A 14,684-nucleotide genomic window follows, 5' to 3' on the forward strand; every position below is an offset into this window, starting at 1 on the left:
CCCCAAAATAAAGGGGCAAAAAGACTTGTTCCCCGGCTCCCTCATTTGGAGGGAGCCGGTCATGTATAAATTATATATTAATTATAAGTTGCTTAAAACTCTGTATGAAAGAATTTTCAAATAAACATTTTAAATCTGTTCTTATCAGCTTAATATCTGATACGTCCCGCATTGCGGGACCAGAATATTAATCTGATTTTTGGACATTGGCGGGGTACCCGGAGTTTACTCCATCCCTGCCGCGGGTTGGCCCGGCATTGCAGTACCGTCGGGATCGGCCCATCATTAAAAAGGTCCACTTAAAAGCTGATGAGAACAGATTGAAGCTTAAATTGATCCGCGAAAATTATTTATTTTCGCACTTGCAAATTTCAGGCGATCCGGCTGGAAAAATATTCGCGAAATTGCATTTTCGCGGAGAGAAGCGATTTTATTCCATGCGAGCGGAGCAAAAGTAATGTAATCCAAATTGAAGCAGCACAACGAAGTATTAAAAGGAATGAATTATTAAAAGGAGAGAAACTTGGGAAGAAAAAAAATCCCATCTGAAGAGAGTCGTCGTCACTTTAAAGTGTAAGTGTAACAATAAATACAATTTTGTGAAAATAATGCAATTATTTTTTCTGCTTTCAATGCAACGTCAACAACAACAACGTCTTGTCTCCTCAGTATTCCATCATTGGAGACGACGACAACTGTTGAAGAGAGGCGCCGGATCACGTTTCAAACTTTGGCGTGTGACGCCCCTTCCTTCCAGCTGTTTACCTCCCCCCCGAAGAGATGGCGCGCGCGCGCTCCCGGCAAGGAGCGTCATTCGGAAATAGGCGAGTTCCACTCTTCTTTACCTTAGTTTTTGAACACCAATCTTTCCACAGAATTTATGCGAAGATAATTCTTGTAAAAGGAGTGTGTGTTTGATGAAAAAAAATTGAACGGAAAAGAAACTCAATACATCGGAGGAAACGACCGATCGCGAGCACTCGGGAAAAAATTGGAAAACATGTTTGCAAAAAAATTTCAGAAATTTTTTTGCGAATTTCGCGGAATCGATGCCCATGTTCCGCGATTTTTTTCGAGAAAATGGAAAATATAAACAATGGAGAAATCTGGTTTTCCAATCTTGTGTAATTGAAAGCGCCACTTTTTTACAGCCTTTTCGATTCCTATTCTCCGATTTGAAGAAAACCCTAATTTGTTTATATTGAAGAAACCCCTAATTTATGTATTTATTTATTTATAAGGAAAGCGTATTTTTACTAATGACGATTAATGCAAAGTAAGTGAACAGCACACGATTTTTAAATCTCTACCACACAGGAAGTGAAGTGAAGAGGAAGCCCGTTTTTCGAAAAAACTGTCGACCACTGAATACTGGCGAAAAGGGCCCTTTATTACCGCCCTGGATGCCCCCCTCCATTTCGGAATGTTGAAAATTGCGCCCGACCTTTCCCGGGAAGCGGGGAGAGAGCTTGCAATACGTCTCGTGTGTCGCTCACAGAGATGGCACGACCCTAGCGAAGGACTCCGCGTTGCAATTTACTGTCTCGCCTCCGGACTCCGGGGACGCAATTGCTCCGGCCGTCCTGCCCCCCGCGCCCCCCCAAAACTTTTCTTGCTGCAGGAAAACAAGGAAGCCTTCGGAAACACCCCCGCAGGACCCTACGCGAATTCTCCCCGACCAATGCCACCCCGCGGCGCCTACGCCAATCCTGCGCCCTCCGCCCCAAGTGCTCCGGGGGTCGTCCCTACACATGGTAAATATTTGCAGAAAAAGGGCTCCCTTATCGCTTCTCGGCCTTATGGCTAAGATCAAAGTGTAGTATCTGTTCTTATCAGCTTAATCCCCTTAACTTTCTTCTTTTTCGCCCGCCAAATTCAAAGTTTTTAAATGAACAGATCTACCGCTTTTGGACCTTTCTAGCCTCTCTGAGGAATCCCGGACGGGCCCCGACCAACGGTAAGCCCCCGCGGGACAACTCCCAGAGGGAAGGGGCAACAGGACACTAGGCGCCTGCTCTGCCCAGTAGCCCCTCTTTCGACCCCCGATGGCCCCCACGGTCCATTGCCTCTTCAAGGCGGACCGTGGGACCCACCGCCCCCCTCAGGGCTCCCCGGTCGCTCACGGACCGTTCCCCACGCCCACTTGGGGGGTGATAACCTCCCCGGGCTCGACGCCGGGCCCCTAAGGCCCGGCGCAGGCCCCCGCCCCCGGTTGCACCGCCGGGTCCCTTCAGGACCGGTAGGCTGAGCACCGGACGTTCCCCGGCCCCCGGTGCACTGCCAGGTCCCCTCCGGACCGGTAGCTTGAGCACCGAGGCCCCCGGACCCCCTCAGGGCCCCCGGGAGCACCCTCCGTCGATCCCGTACGGATCGGCGCAGAGCGGGTGATTTGAACGGCGCGCGGTTTTCCTTTTCGGCCGCGACGCCGGTCAAGCGACCGTTCGGCGCGCTTCACGCCCGATCTGGTTCGATTGACCCCCTCCCCCCCCGTCCGGTATTTGTGGAAGACTTCATCTTCCACAAAACCGTCATTTCAAAAACCCCGGTAAATTCAAATTTCCTCCCGATCCCACCCATACGGGCCGAGAAGCGGGTTTGAGCGCCTTCAGCGCCATCCCTCGCGGCCGGCCTGGACTTCATTCAGGTGGACGCCACGCGCTTAATTTAAATTTGTATTTTTGAAAATTTTCGTTCCGCAGTCCCTCAGACCGCGGAAAAGCCCTCCGTCGCCCCCCTTGGCCTTCAGTCATTGTATATCTTTTGAATTTTTTTGGTGTCCTTAAAAGGACAATTTTTCAAAACAACGTACCACGGTCCTTCAGGCCGTGGAATATCGTCCGCCAGGCCCCGTTTGTGCCATGACTTAACGCCCTCCCATGCCCCCACGTCCTCCCCGTAAAAACGGGGGGGCGGGGCCGTTAGAAAAGCACCATCGCGTGCTAGTTCCTCCGCCCCCCCCTACCTCCTCTCGCACTCCGCGGAGGAGGAAAGTCGAGGCGTCAGAGCCCGACTCCTCCCCTCCCCATACACCACCGGACGGCGCGTCCGAAAAGCGCTTCGGCGCGTAGGACGCGTCGCCCGCGGAAAATCATACACTATGGCTCCCCCGTTTCTTCTTCTTCTTCTTCTCCATCCGGCGTCCGAAAGCCTTCCCTTGAGACCTTCTCCCCGCTCTCGGACGTCACCTATTCTCCCCCAAGTCCGTTCTTCTTCCCCTCTCTCCCTCGACGACTTCACGACGCCTCCGGATCTTCTTCGTCCAGACGTCCGGCGCTGGATTCTCCCCCCCCGATTCCCCCGACTGCCCCCGCCCCCCAAACGACTGACAGGGTCCCGGCGCTTCTCCTGACCGGCACCGCGGTGTCGGCCAGGAGAATCGACAATCAACTTGTGGTTTACTTTCCCGTGGCGGACACGTTAACCTGCACCGAGGTGGGATGCAGCATGTCCTTCCGCGCTACGGAGTGGACGGCGATGCGGAGAAGTCTCGTCCGGCACCTGATGGAGCAGCACGGCCACCGACTCACGTCGGTGAACGCCTGCTCCATCTGCGGTGGGACTATCGGCCGCAAGCCGTCCACTCATCCCTGCCTCAAAGGGGGGATACGTAAGGCTGCGGACGGACGTGTTGCACTCTCGCATCGGTGCGGGGCATGCGATTTCGCATGCGCTACCCGTCGCGGGCTTGCGAACCACATGGTGACCCACAAGAGACCTCCCCCCTTGATTGCCCCCCTTCAGGAGGCAATCGAGGAGACAGTTAGATGCACGACGCCGCCCAACGTGACCGAGGCGCAACCCTCCGATCCAGACGCAGCAGCAGACGCTCCGGCCGAAGACCTGGCGCCGGGGCAGCCTCCTGAAGTCGGTGACCTTAACGACACCGGGTCACCGCCGCCTGTGGACGCAGCAACATCGCCGCCGCCAGCTCCAGACGCAGCAGAAGGAGCACCACGACAGGTCGAGCCACCGATACAGCAGAAGGAGAAGCTGTGGCTCGACCGACTGGCCAGCACATCCGGCCAGTCATGGGAGGAGTTCGAGGTCGTGGTGCAGGATCTGGTGGCCACCACCCAGGCGGAGAGGAAGAGGGAGGCGAAACCTGCGGACGGAGGGGAAGCTCCTCGGCCACGAAACGTCGTGCACAGACAACCACCAAGACGCAGACAAGTAGCTGACTACGACGCGAAAAAGGCGTCGGACATACAGAAACTCTTCAGGAGTCATCCCAGGAGGGCAGTGGAGAGCATCCTGTCCGATAAGTCACCCTATTGCGACATTCCCGCGGAGGAGGTGGAAAAGCATTTCCGCCAAGTCTACGGGAATGTCGGGATGGGGGGCTTGGAGGACGAGGGTGACGACTCGGTCTACCGTCGCACGACGGAGACCGAGAAGAAACTGCTCCTCGAAAGGATCACTCCTGAGGAAGTGACGAGACGCATGTCTAGAACCAAGAACACCGCCCCGGGCCCCGATGGCCTCACCTACGGCGACCTGAGGGCGGTCGATAGACATGGACGAATTCTCTCTTTTATCTTCAACAGATGCCTGAAGGAGGCCAGGACACCGGCCGCGTGGAAGACCTCTCGGACTGTCCTCCTGCACAAAGGGGGGGACCGCCAGGACATCGGCAACTGGAGGCCCATAGCGCTTGGCAACACCATCGCCAAGCTGTACGCCGGGGTGCTTGCTGACCGCATACTATCTTGGGCGGTCAGCGGGAAGAAGATGCACCCGGCTCAAAAGGGCTTCCGGGAGTTCGAGGGGTGCCACGAGCACAATTTCACCCTTCAGGCAGCTGTTGACGAAATGAGACGCAGACGTTCCCGAATCGCACTGGCTTGGCTTGACCTACGGAACGCGTTCGGGTCCATCCCGCACCAACACCTCCAGAACACCCTGAGGAGGATGGACTTGCCTGAGGAGATGAGGAGGACCGTGGAGGAGTTGCAGAAGGGCTCCACGGTCGTGAAGACGACCAGCGGCGACACCGGCGTCATCGACATCTGCGCCGGTGTCAAGCAGGGGTGCCCGTTATCACCGACCATTTTCAACTTGGGAATGGAGCCGGTGATACGGGCGGTCGCTGGTGAGGCAGGCAAGTCCGGAGTCGTCGTCCAGGGGCAAAACATCGCCATCCTGGCCTACGCGGACGACTTGGTGCTGGTGGCCCGGGACCAGGAGCACCTGCAGCGCCTGCTGAACATCGCGGGAGAAGAGGCGACCGCTGCAGGTCTACAGTTCAAGCCAAGCAAGTGCGCAACGCTGGACCTCAACTTTGCAGCAAACCAGCCCGTGCAGCCGTCCCAACTCACCATCCAGGGGGCGGCCATTTCCAGCCTGAAGGACGGCGAAGCGTACCGGTACCTCGGGGTCCCGTTCGGGTTCCACGTGGACCAGACCCCCGAGGAGGACCTGGTGCGCTTGGGCGAGGACGTCAAGAAGATCGACGAGTCACTCCTCGCCCCGTGGCAGAAGATCGCCGCGACCAACATCTTCCTTCTGCCCAGGCTGGAATTCATCTTGCGGGCTGGTAATGTTAAAAAGAAAAACTTGACCGACATCGACAAGAGGCTGAAGGCCTGCGCAAAGGGCTGGCTCCATTTGCCCAAAAGGGCATCGCCTGAGATGGTCTTCATTGGCCATCAACACGGCGGCGCAGGTCTTCTCCCTCTTTCCGACTTGACTGACATATTGACCATCGTGCAGGGATATCGACTCCTCCATTCCCGTGACCCCAACGTGAGAGTGCTCGCCTGGGGTCGCCTGAAGGAGGTAGTGCGGAGGAAGCTGAGGAGACCGCCAACCACCGGTGATCTCGCAGAGTACCTTAGTGGTAGTCTGCGGGATGACTTTGGAAGGGAAAGCGGCGACTTCAGTTCCCTCTTCACGCAGGTTCGCTCCGCGTCACGCCGTATCGCCGCGCGCATAGGCTTGAGCTGGAGATGGTCGGACGAGCTAAGGGAGATGCAGATTTCGTTCCGGGACATGAATGACGGGGCTGAAGACCGCCCCCCCTTCATCAGGGTTCCTCCGAAGGCCGTAAGGCAACTGACGGGTGCCCTGAAGATCGCGGTGCGGCGCTACTACCTGAACAAGGTAAGCGCCAAGCCCGATCAAGGGAAAGTCATTCGTGCCTCGGCGAAATCTGAAGCCTCCAATCACTTCCTGGCAGGAGGGAGATACACCAGGTTTTGTGATTGGAGGTTCATCTTTAGGGCTCGGCTCGATCTGCTCCCGCTCAATGCCTGTCGCCGTTGGGAAACCAACGGGGACAAGCGGTGTCGGCGATGTGGCTACGCGGAGGAGACCCTGCCCCACGTCGTTAATCACTGCACGATGCACTCAAGGACGTGGCAGCATAGACATAATGCTGTCCAAGACCGACTACACAGGGCTCTGATTGGACGCCGGGGAAAAGGTGACGATGAAATCAGAGTCAACAAACAAGTACCTGGCACTGACTCGACTCTTAGACCAGACCTGGTTATAACTAACCAGGCCGACAAGACTGTGACATTGATCGACGTAGCAGTACCGTTCGAGAACAACGAGGGAGCTCTGCTGGCAGCCAGGACCGCGAAGGAGGAGAAGTACGCCGCCCTGGCAGAGACCATCCGCCAGCAGGGATACCGGTCATCGGTCGCCGCCATCGTCGTGGGAAGCCTGGGGACGTGGGACTCGCAGAACGACCCCGTCCTGAAGTCCCTGGGCCTACCTCGACGATTCTGCACCACCATGCGGCGACTGATGGTCAGCGACGTCATCCGCTGGACCCGGGACTGCTACGTCGAACACATCACGGGACATAGACAGTATGAAGACGGCTCCGGAGGCTGAAAAGGAAAGGACAAAAGTGAAGTCGTGTAAAATCATTTCCCCCCCTCTTTCCATACTTCTTCATTGTAAAACCTTTCTCTGTCCCCTTTCTCTTTTATTTACTCTATGAGCCATAGTGTATGAATGGCCACGCCGTGGTGTATAAACGGCCCCCCCCAAAAGTGTAAACCCTCCCCGTGAGAGACTTAAACATATAAAACATTTTATAAAAAAAAACACTCGTGCGAGAAGCCTATATTATTATAATATTTCCCCAAAATAAAGGGGCAAAAAGACTTGTTCCCCGGCTCCCTCATTTGGAGGGAGCCGGTCATGTATAAATTATATATTAATTATAAGTTGCTTAAAACTCTGTATGAAAGAATTTTCAAATAAACATTTTAAATCTGTTCTTATCAGCTTAATATCTGATACGTCCCGCATTGCGGGACCAGAATATTAATCTGATTTTTGGACATTGGCGGGGTACCCGGAGTTTACTCCATCCCTGCCGCGGGTTGGCCCGGCATTGCAGTACCGTCGGGATCGGCCCATCATTAAAAAGGTCCACTTAAAAGCTGATGAGAACAGATTGAAGCTTAAATTGATCCGCGAAAATTATTTATTTTCGCACTTGCAAATTTCAGGCGATCCGGCTGGAAAAATATTCGCGAAATTGCATTTTCGCGGAGAGAAGCGATTTTATTCCATGCGAGCGGAGCAAAAGTAATGTAATCCAAATTGAAGCAGCACAACGAAGTATTAAAAGGAATGAATTATTAAAAGGAGAGAAACTTGGGAAGAAAAAAAATCCCATCTGAAGAGAGTCGTCGTCACTTTAAAGTGTAAGTGTAACAATAAATACAATTTTGTGAAAATAATGCAATTATTTTTTCTGCTTTCAATGCAACGTCAACAACAACAACGTCTTGTCTCCTCAGTATTCCATCATTGGAGACGACGACAACTGTTGAAGAGAGGCGCCGGATCACGTTTCAAACTTTGGCGTGTGACGCCCCTTCCTTCCAGCTGTTTACCTCCCCCCCGAAGAGATGGCGCGCGCGCGCTCCCGGCAAGGAGCGTCATTCAAGACGACCCGACGCGAATCGACTCGCGGAAATAGGCGAGTTCCACTCTTTTACCTTAGTTTTTGAACACCAATCTTTCCACAGAATTTATGCGAAGATAATTCTTGTAAAAGGAGTGTGTGTTTGATGAAAAAAAATTGAACGGAAAAGAAACTCAATACATCGGAGGAAACGACCGATCGCGAGCACTCGGGAAAAATTGGAAAAATGTTTGCAAAAAAATTTTCAGAAATTTTTTGCGAATTTCGCGGAAATCGATGCCCATTTCCGCGATTTTTTCGAGAAAATGGAAAATATAAACAATGGAGAAATCTGGTTTTCCATCTTGTGTAATTGAAAGCGCCACTTTTTTACAGCCTTTTCGATTCCTATTCTCCGATTTGAAGAAAACCCTAATTTGTTTATATTTGAAGAAACCCTAATTTATGTATTTATTTATTTATAAGGAAAGCGTATTTTTACTAATGACGATTAATGCAAAGTAAGTGAACAGCACACGATTTTAAATCTCTACCACACAGGAAGTGAAGTGAAGAGGAAGCCCGTTTTTCGAAAAACTGTCGACCACTGAATACTGGCGAAAAGGGCCCTTTATTACCGCCCTGGATGCCCCCCTCCATTTTCGGAATGTTTGAAAATTGCGCCCGACCTTTCCCGGGAAGCGGGGAGAGAGCTTGCAATACGTCTCGTGTGTCGCTCACAGAGATGGCACGACCTAGCGAAGGACTCCGCGTTGCAATTTACTGTCTCGCCTCCGGACTCCGGGGACGCAATTGCTCCGGCCGTCCTGCCCCCCGCGCCCCCCCAAAACTTTTCTTGCTGCAGGAAAACAAGGAAGCCTTCGGAAACACCCCCGCAGGACCCTACGCGAATTCTCCCCGACCAATGCCACCCCGCGGCGCCTACGCCAATCCTGCGCCCTCCGCCCCAAGTGCTCCGGGGTCGTCCCTACACATGTAAATATTGCAGAAAAGGGCTCCCTTATCGCTTCTCGGCCTTATGGCTAAGATCAAAGTGTAGTATCTGTTCTTATCAGCTTAATCCCCTTAACTTTCTTCTTTTTCGCCCGCCAAATTCAAATTTTTAAATGAACAGATCTACCGCTTTTGGACCTTTCTAGCCTCTCTGAGGAATCCCGGACGGGCCCCGACCAACGGTAAGCCCCCCGGGACACTCCCAGAGGGAAGGGGCAACAGGACACTAGGCGCCTGCTCTGCCCAGTAGCCCCTCTTTCGACCCCCGATGGCCCCACGGTCCATTGCCTCTTCAAGGCGGACCGTGGGACCCACCGCCCCCTCAGGGCTCCCCGGTCGCTCACGGACCGTTCCCCACGCCCACTTGGGGTGATAACCTCCCCGGGCTCGACGCCGGGCCCCTAAGGCCCGGCGCAGGCCCCCGCCCCCGGTGCACCGCCGGGTCCCTTCAGGACCGGTAGGCTGAGCACCGGACGTTCCCCGGCCCCCGGTGCACTGCCAGGTCCCCTCCGGACCGGTAGCTTGAGCACCGAGGCCCCCGGACCCCCTCAGGGCCCCCGGGAGCACCCTCCGTCGATCCCGTACGGATCGGCGCAGAGCGGGTGATTTGAACGGCGCGCGGTTTCCTTTTCGGCCGCGACGCCGGTCAAGCGACCGTTCGGCGCGCTTCACGCCCGATCGGTTCGATTGACCCCCTCCCCCCCGTCCGGTATTTGTGGAAGACTTCATCTTCCACAAAACCGTCATTTCAAAACCCCGGTAAATTCAAATTTCCTCCCGATCCCACCCATACGGGCCGAGAAGCGGGTTGAGCGCCTTCAGCGCCATCCCTCGGCGGCCGCCTGGACTTCATTCAGGTGGACGCCACGCGCTTAATTTAAATTTGTATTTTTGAAAATTTTCGTTCCGCAGTCCCTCAGACCGCGGAAAAGCCCTCCGTCGCCCCCCTTGGCCTTCAGCATTTATATCTTTTGAATTTTTTTGTGTCCTTAAAAGGACAATTTTCAAAACAACGTACCACGGTCCTTCAGGCCGTGGAATATCGTCCGCCAGGCCCCGTTTGTGCCATGACTTAACGCCCTCCCATGCCCCCACGTCCTCCCCGTAAAAACGGGGGGGCGGGGGCCGTTAGAAAAGCACCATCGCGTGCTAGTTCCTCCGCCCCCCCCTCCTCCTCTCGCACTCCGCGGAGGAGGAAAGTCGAGGCGTCAGAGCCCGACTCCTCCCCTCCCCATACACCACCGGACGGCGCGTCCGAAAGCGCTTCGGCGCGTAGGACGCGTCGCCCGCGGAAAATCATACACTATGGCTCCCCCGTTTCTTCTTCTTCTTCTTCTCCATCCGGCGTCCGAAAGCCTTCCCTTGAGACCTTCTCCCCGCTCTCGGACGTCACCTATTCTCCCCCCAAGTCCCGTTCTTCTTCCCCTCTCTCCCTCGACGACTTCACGACGCCTCCGGATTCTTCTTCGTCCAGACGTCCGGCGCTGGATTCTCCCCCCCCGATTCCCCCGACTGCCCCCGCCCCCCAAACGACTGACAGGGTCCCGGCGCTTCTCCTGACCGGCACCGCGGTGTCGGCCAGGAGAATCGACAATCAACTTGTGGTTTACTTTCCCGTGGCGGACACGTTAACCTGCACCGAGGTGGGATGCAGCATGTCCTTCCGCGCTACGGAGTGGACGGCGATGCGGAGAAGTCTCGTCCGGCACCTGATGGAGCAGCACGGCCACCGACTCACGTCGGTGAACGCCTGCTCCATCTGCGGTGGGACTATCGGCCGCAAGCCGTCCACTCATCCCTGCCTCAAAGGGGGGATACGTAAGGCTGCGGACGGACGTGTTGCACTCTCGCATCGGTGCGGGGCATGCGATTTCGCATGCGCTACCCGTCGCGGGCTTGCGAACCACATGGTGACCCACAAGAGACCTCCCCCCTTGATTGCCCCCCTTCAGGAGGCAATCGAGGAGACAGTTAGATGCACGACGCCGCCCAACGTGACCGAGGCGCAACCCTCCGATCCAGACGCAGCAGCAGACGCTCCGGCCGAAGACCTGGCGCCGGGGCAGCCTCCTGAAGTCGGTGACCTTAACGACACCGGGTCACCGCCGCCTGTGGACGCAGCAACATCGCCGCCGCCAGCTCCAGACGCAGCAGAAGGAGCACCACGACAGGTCGAGCCACCGATACAGCAGAAGGAGAAGCTGTGGCTCGACCGACTGGCCAGCACATCCGGCCAGTCATGGGAGGAGTTCGAGGTCGTGGTGCAGGATCTGGTGGCCACCACCCAGGCGGAGAGGAAGAGGGAGGCGAAACCTGCGGACGGAGGGGAAGCTCCTCGGCCACGAAACGTCGTGCACAGACAACCACCAAGACGCAGACAAGTAGCTGACTACGACGCGAAAAAGGCGTCGGACATACAGAAACTCTTCAGGAGTCATCCCAGGAGGGCAGTGGAGAGCATCCTGTCCGATAAGTCACCCTATTGCGACATTCCCGCGGAGGAGGTGGAAAAGCATTTCCGCCAAGTCTACGGGAATGTCGGGATGGGGGGCTTGGAGGACGAGGGTGACGACTCGGTCTACCGTCGCACGACGGAGACCGAGAAGAAACTGCTCCTCGAAAGGATCACTCCTGAGGAAGTGACGAGACGCATGTCTAGAACCAAGAACACCGCCCCGGGCCCCGATGGCCTCACCTACGGCGACCTGAGGGCGGTCGATAGACATGGACGAATTCTCTCTTTTATCTTCAACAGATGCCTGAAGGAGGCCAGGACACCGGCCGCGTGGAAGACCTCTCGGACTGTCCTCCTGCACAAAGGGGGGGACCGCCAGGACATCGGCAACTGGAGGCCCATAGCGCTTGGCAACACCATCGCCAAGCTGTACGCCGGGGTGCTTGCTGACCGCATACTATCTTGGGCGGTCAGCGGGAAGAAGATGCACCCGGCTCAAAAGGGCTTCCGGGAGTTCGAGGGGTGCCACGAGCACAATTTCACCCTTCAGGCAGCTGTTGACGAAATGAGACGCAGACGTTCCCGAATCGCACTGGCTTGGCTTGACCTACGGAACGCGTTCGGGTCCATCCCGCACCAACACCTCCAGAACACCCTGAGGAGGATGGACTTGCCTGAGGAGATGAGGAGGACCGTGGAGGAGTTGCAGAAGGGCTCCACGGTCGTGAAGACGACCAGCGGCGACACCGGCGTCATCGACATCTGCGCCGGTGTCAAGCAGGGGTGCCCGTTATCACCGACCATTTTCAACTTGGGAATGGAGCCGGTGATACGGGCGGTCGCTGGTGAGGCAGGCAAGTCCGGAGTCGTCGTCCAGGGGCAAAACATCGCCATCCTGGCCTACGCGGACGACTTGGTGCTGGTGGCCCGGGACCAGGAGCACCTGCAGCGCCTGCTGAACATCGCGGGAGAAGAGGCGACCGCTGCAGGTCTACAGTTCAAGCCAAGCAAGTGCGCAACGCTGGACCTCAACTTTGCAGCAAACCAGCCCGTGCAGCCGTCCCAACTCACCATCCAGGGGGCGGCCATTTCCAGCCTGAAGGACGGCGAAGCGTACCGGTACCTCGGGGTCCCGTTCGGGTTCCACGTGGACCAGACCCCCGAGGAGGACCTGGTGCGCTTGGGCGAGGACGTCAAGAAGATCGACGAGTCACTCCTCGCCCCGTGGCAGAAGATCGCCGCGACCAACATCTTCCTTCTGCCCAGGCTGGAATTCATCTTGCGGGCTGGTAATGTTAAAAAGAAAAACTTGACCGACATCGACAAGAGGCTGAAGGCCTGCGCAAAGGGCTGGCTCCATTTGCCCAAAAGGGCATCGCCTGAGATGGTCTTCATTGGCCATCAACACGGCGGCGCAGGTCTTCTCCCTCTTTCCGACTTGACTGACATATTGACCATCGTGCAGGGATATCGACTCCTCCATTCCCGTGACCCCAACGTGAGAGTGCTCGCCTGGGGTCGCCTGAAGGAGGTAGTGCGGAGGAAGCTGAGGAGACCGCCAACCACCGGTGATCTCGCAGAGTACCTTAGTGGTAGTCTGCGGGATGACTTTGGAAGGGAAAGCGGCGACTTCAGTTCCCTCTTCACGCAGGTTCGCTCCGCGTCACGCCGTATCGCCGCGCGCATAGGCTTGAGCTGGAGATGGTCGGACGAGCTAAGGGAGATGCAGATTTCGTTCCGGGACATGAATGACGGGGCTGAAGACCGCCCCCCCTTCATCAGGGTTCCTCCGAAGGCCGTAAGGCAACTGACGGGTGCCCTGAAGATCGCGGTGCGGCGCTACTACCTGAACAAGGTAAGCGCCAAGCCCGATCAAGGGAAAGTCATTCGTGCCTCGGCGAAATCTGAAGCCTCCAATCACTTCCTGGCAGGAGGGAGATACACCAGGTTTTGTGATTGGAGGTTCATCTTTAGGGCTCGGCTCGATCTGCTCCCGCTCAATGCCTGTCGCCGTTGGGAAACCAACGGGGACAAGCGGTGTCGGCGATGTGGCTACGCGGAGGAGACCCTGCCCCACGTCGTTAATCACTGCACGATGCACTCAAGGACGTGGCAGCATAGACATAATGCTGTCCAAGACCGACTACACAGGGCTCTGATTGGACGCCGGGGAAAAGGTGACGATGAAATCAGAGTCAACAAACAAGTACCTGGCACTGACTCGACTCTTAGACCAGACCTGGTTATAACTAACCAGGCCGACAAGACTGTGACATTGATCGACGTAGCAGTACCGTTCGAGAACAACGAGGGAGCTCTGCTGGCAGCCAGGACCGCGAAGGAGGAGAAGTACGCCGCCCTGGCAGAGACCATCCGCCAGCAGGGATACCGGTCATCGGTCGCCGCCATCGTCGTGGGAAGCCTGGGGACGTGGGACTCGCAGAACGACCCCGTCCTGAAGTCCCTGGGCCTACCTCGACGATTCTGCACCACCATGCGGCGACTGATGGTCAGCGACGTCATCCGCTGGACCCGGGACTGCTACGTCGAACACATCACGGGACATAGACAGTATGAAGACGGCTCCGGAGGCTGAAAAGGAAAGGACAAAAGTGAAGTCGTGTAAAATCATTTCCCCCCCTCTTTCCATACTTCTTCATTGTAAAACCTTTCTCTGTCCCCTTTCTCTTTTATTTACTCTATGAGCCATAGTGTATGAATGGCCACGCCGTGGTGTATAAACGGCCCCCCCCAAAAGTGTAAACCCTCCCCGTGAGAGACTTAAACATATAAAACATTTTATAAAAAAAAACACTCGTGCGAGAAGCCTATATTATTATAATATTTCCCCAAAATAAAGGGGCAAAAAGACTTGTTCCCCGGCTCCCTCATTTGGAGGGAGCCGGTCATGTATAAATTATATATTAATTATAAGTTGCTTAAAACTCTGTATGAAAGAATTTTCAAATAAACATTTTAAATCTGTTCTTATCAGCTTAATATCTGATACGTCCCGCATTGCGGGACCAGAATATTAATCTGATTTTTGGACATTGGCGGGGTACCCGGAGTTTACTCCATCCCTGCCGCGGGTTGGCCCGGCATTGCAGTACCGTCGGGATCGGCCCATCATTAAAAAGGTCCACTTAAAAGCTGATGAGAACAGATTGAAGCTTAAATTGATCCGCGAAAATTATTTATTTTCGCACTTGCAAATTTCAGGCGATCCGGCTGGAAAAATATTCGCGAAATTGCATTTTCGCGGAGAGAAGCGATTTTATTCCATGCGAGCGGAGCAAAAGTAATGTAATCCAAATTGAAGCAGCACAACGAAGTATTAAAAGGAAT

At 55.3% G+C, this 14,684-nt stretch overlaps 3 non-coding genes and 2 pseudogenes across 3 annotated transcripts; all 5 read left to right on the forward strand.

The window, feature by feature from the left end:
- The first annotated feature begins 94 nt into the window (after nucleotides 1-94).
- LOC139698361 (U2 spliceosomal RNA) lies at nucleotides 95-288 on the forward strand. The gene has a single exon (XR_011702901.1). It is a non-coding gene; the product is annotated as a U2 spliceosomal RNA (small nuclear RNA).
- Nucleotides 289-1,783: 1,495 nt separating this feature from the next.
- On the forward strand, nucleotides 1,784-1,918 carry LOC139698374 (U2 spliceosomal RNA; annotated as a pseudogene).
- A 5,267-nt stretch (nucleotides 1,919-7,185) lies between these two features.
- Nucleotides 7,186-7,379, forward strand: LOC139698362 (U2 spliceosomal RNA). The gene has a single exon (XR_011702902.1). It is a non-coding gene; the product is annotated as a U2 spliceosomal RNA (small nuclear RNA).
- A 1,511-nt stretch (nucleotides 7,380-8,890) lies between these two features.
- On the forward strand, nucleotides 8,891-9,024 carry LOC139698370 (U2 spliceosomal RNA; annotated as a pseudogene).
- A 5,253-nt stretch (nucleotides 9,025-14,277) lies between these two features.
- Nucleotides 14,278-14,471, forward strand: LOC139698363 (U2 spliceosomal RNA). The gene has a single exon (XR_011702903.1). It is a non-coding gene; the product is annotated as a U2 spliceosomal RNA (small nuclear RNA).
- The last annotated feature ends 213 nt before the right edge of the window (nucleotides 14,472-14,684 follow it).

This window comes from Hetaerina americana, unplaced genomic scaffold (assembly GCF_022747635.1).
Source record: "Hetaerina americana unplaced genomic scaffold, ioHetAmer1.1.p SCAF_833, whole genome shotgun sequence".
In the NCBI taxonomy this organism is placed as follows: domain Eukaryota; kingdom Metazoa; phylum Arthropoda; class Insecta; order Odonata; family Calopterygidae; genus Hetaerina; species Hetaerina americana.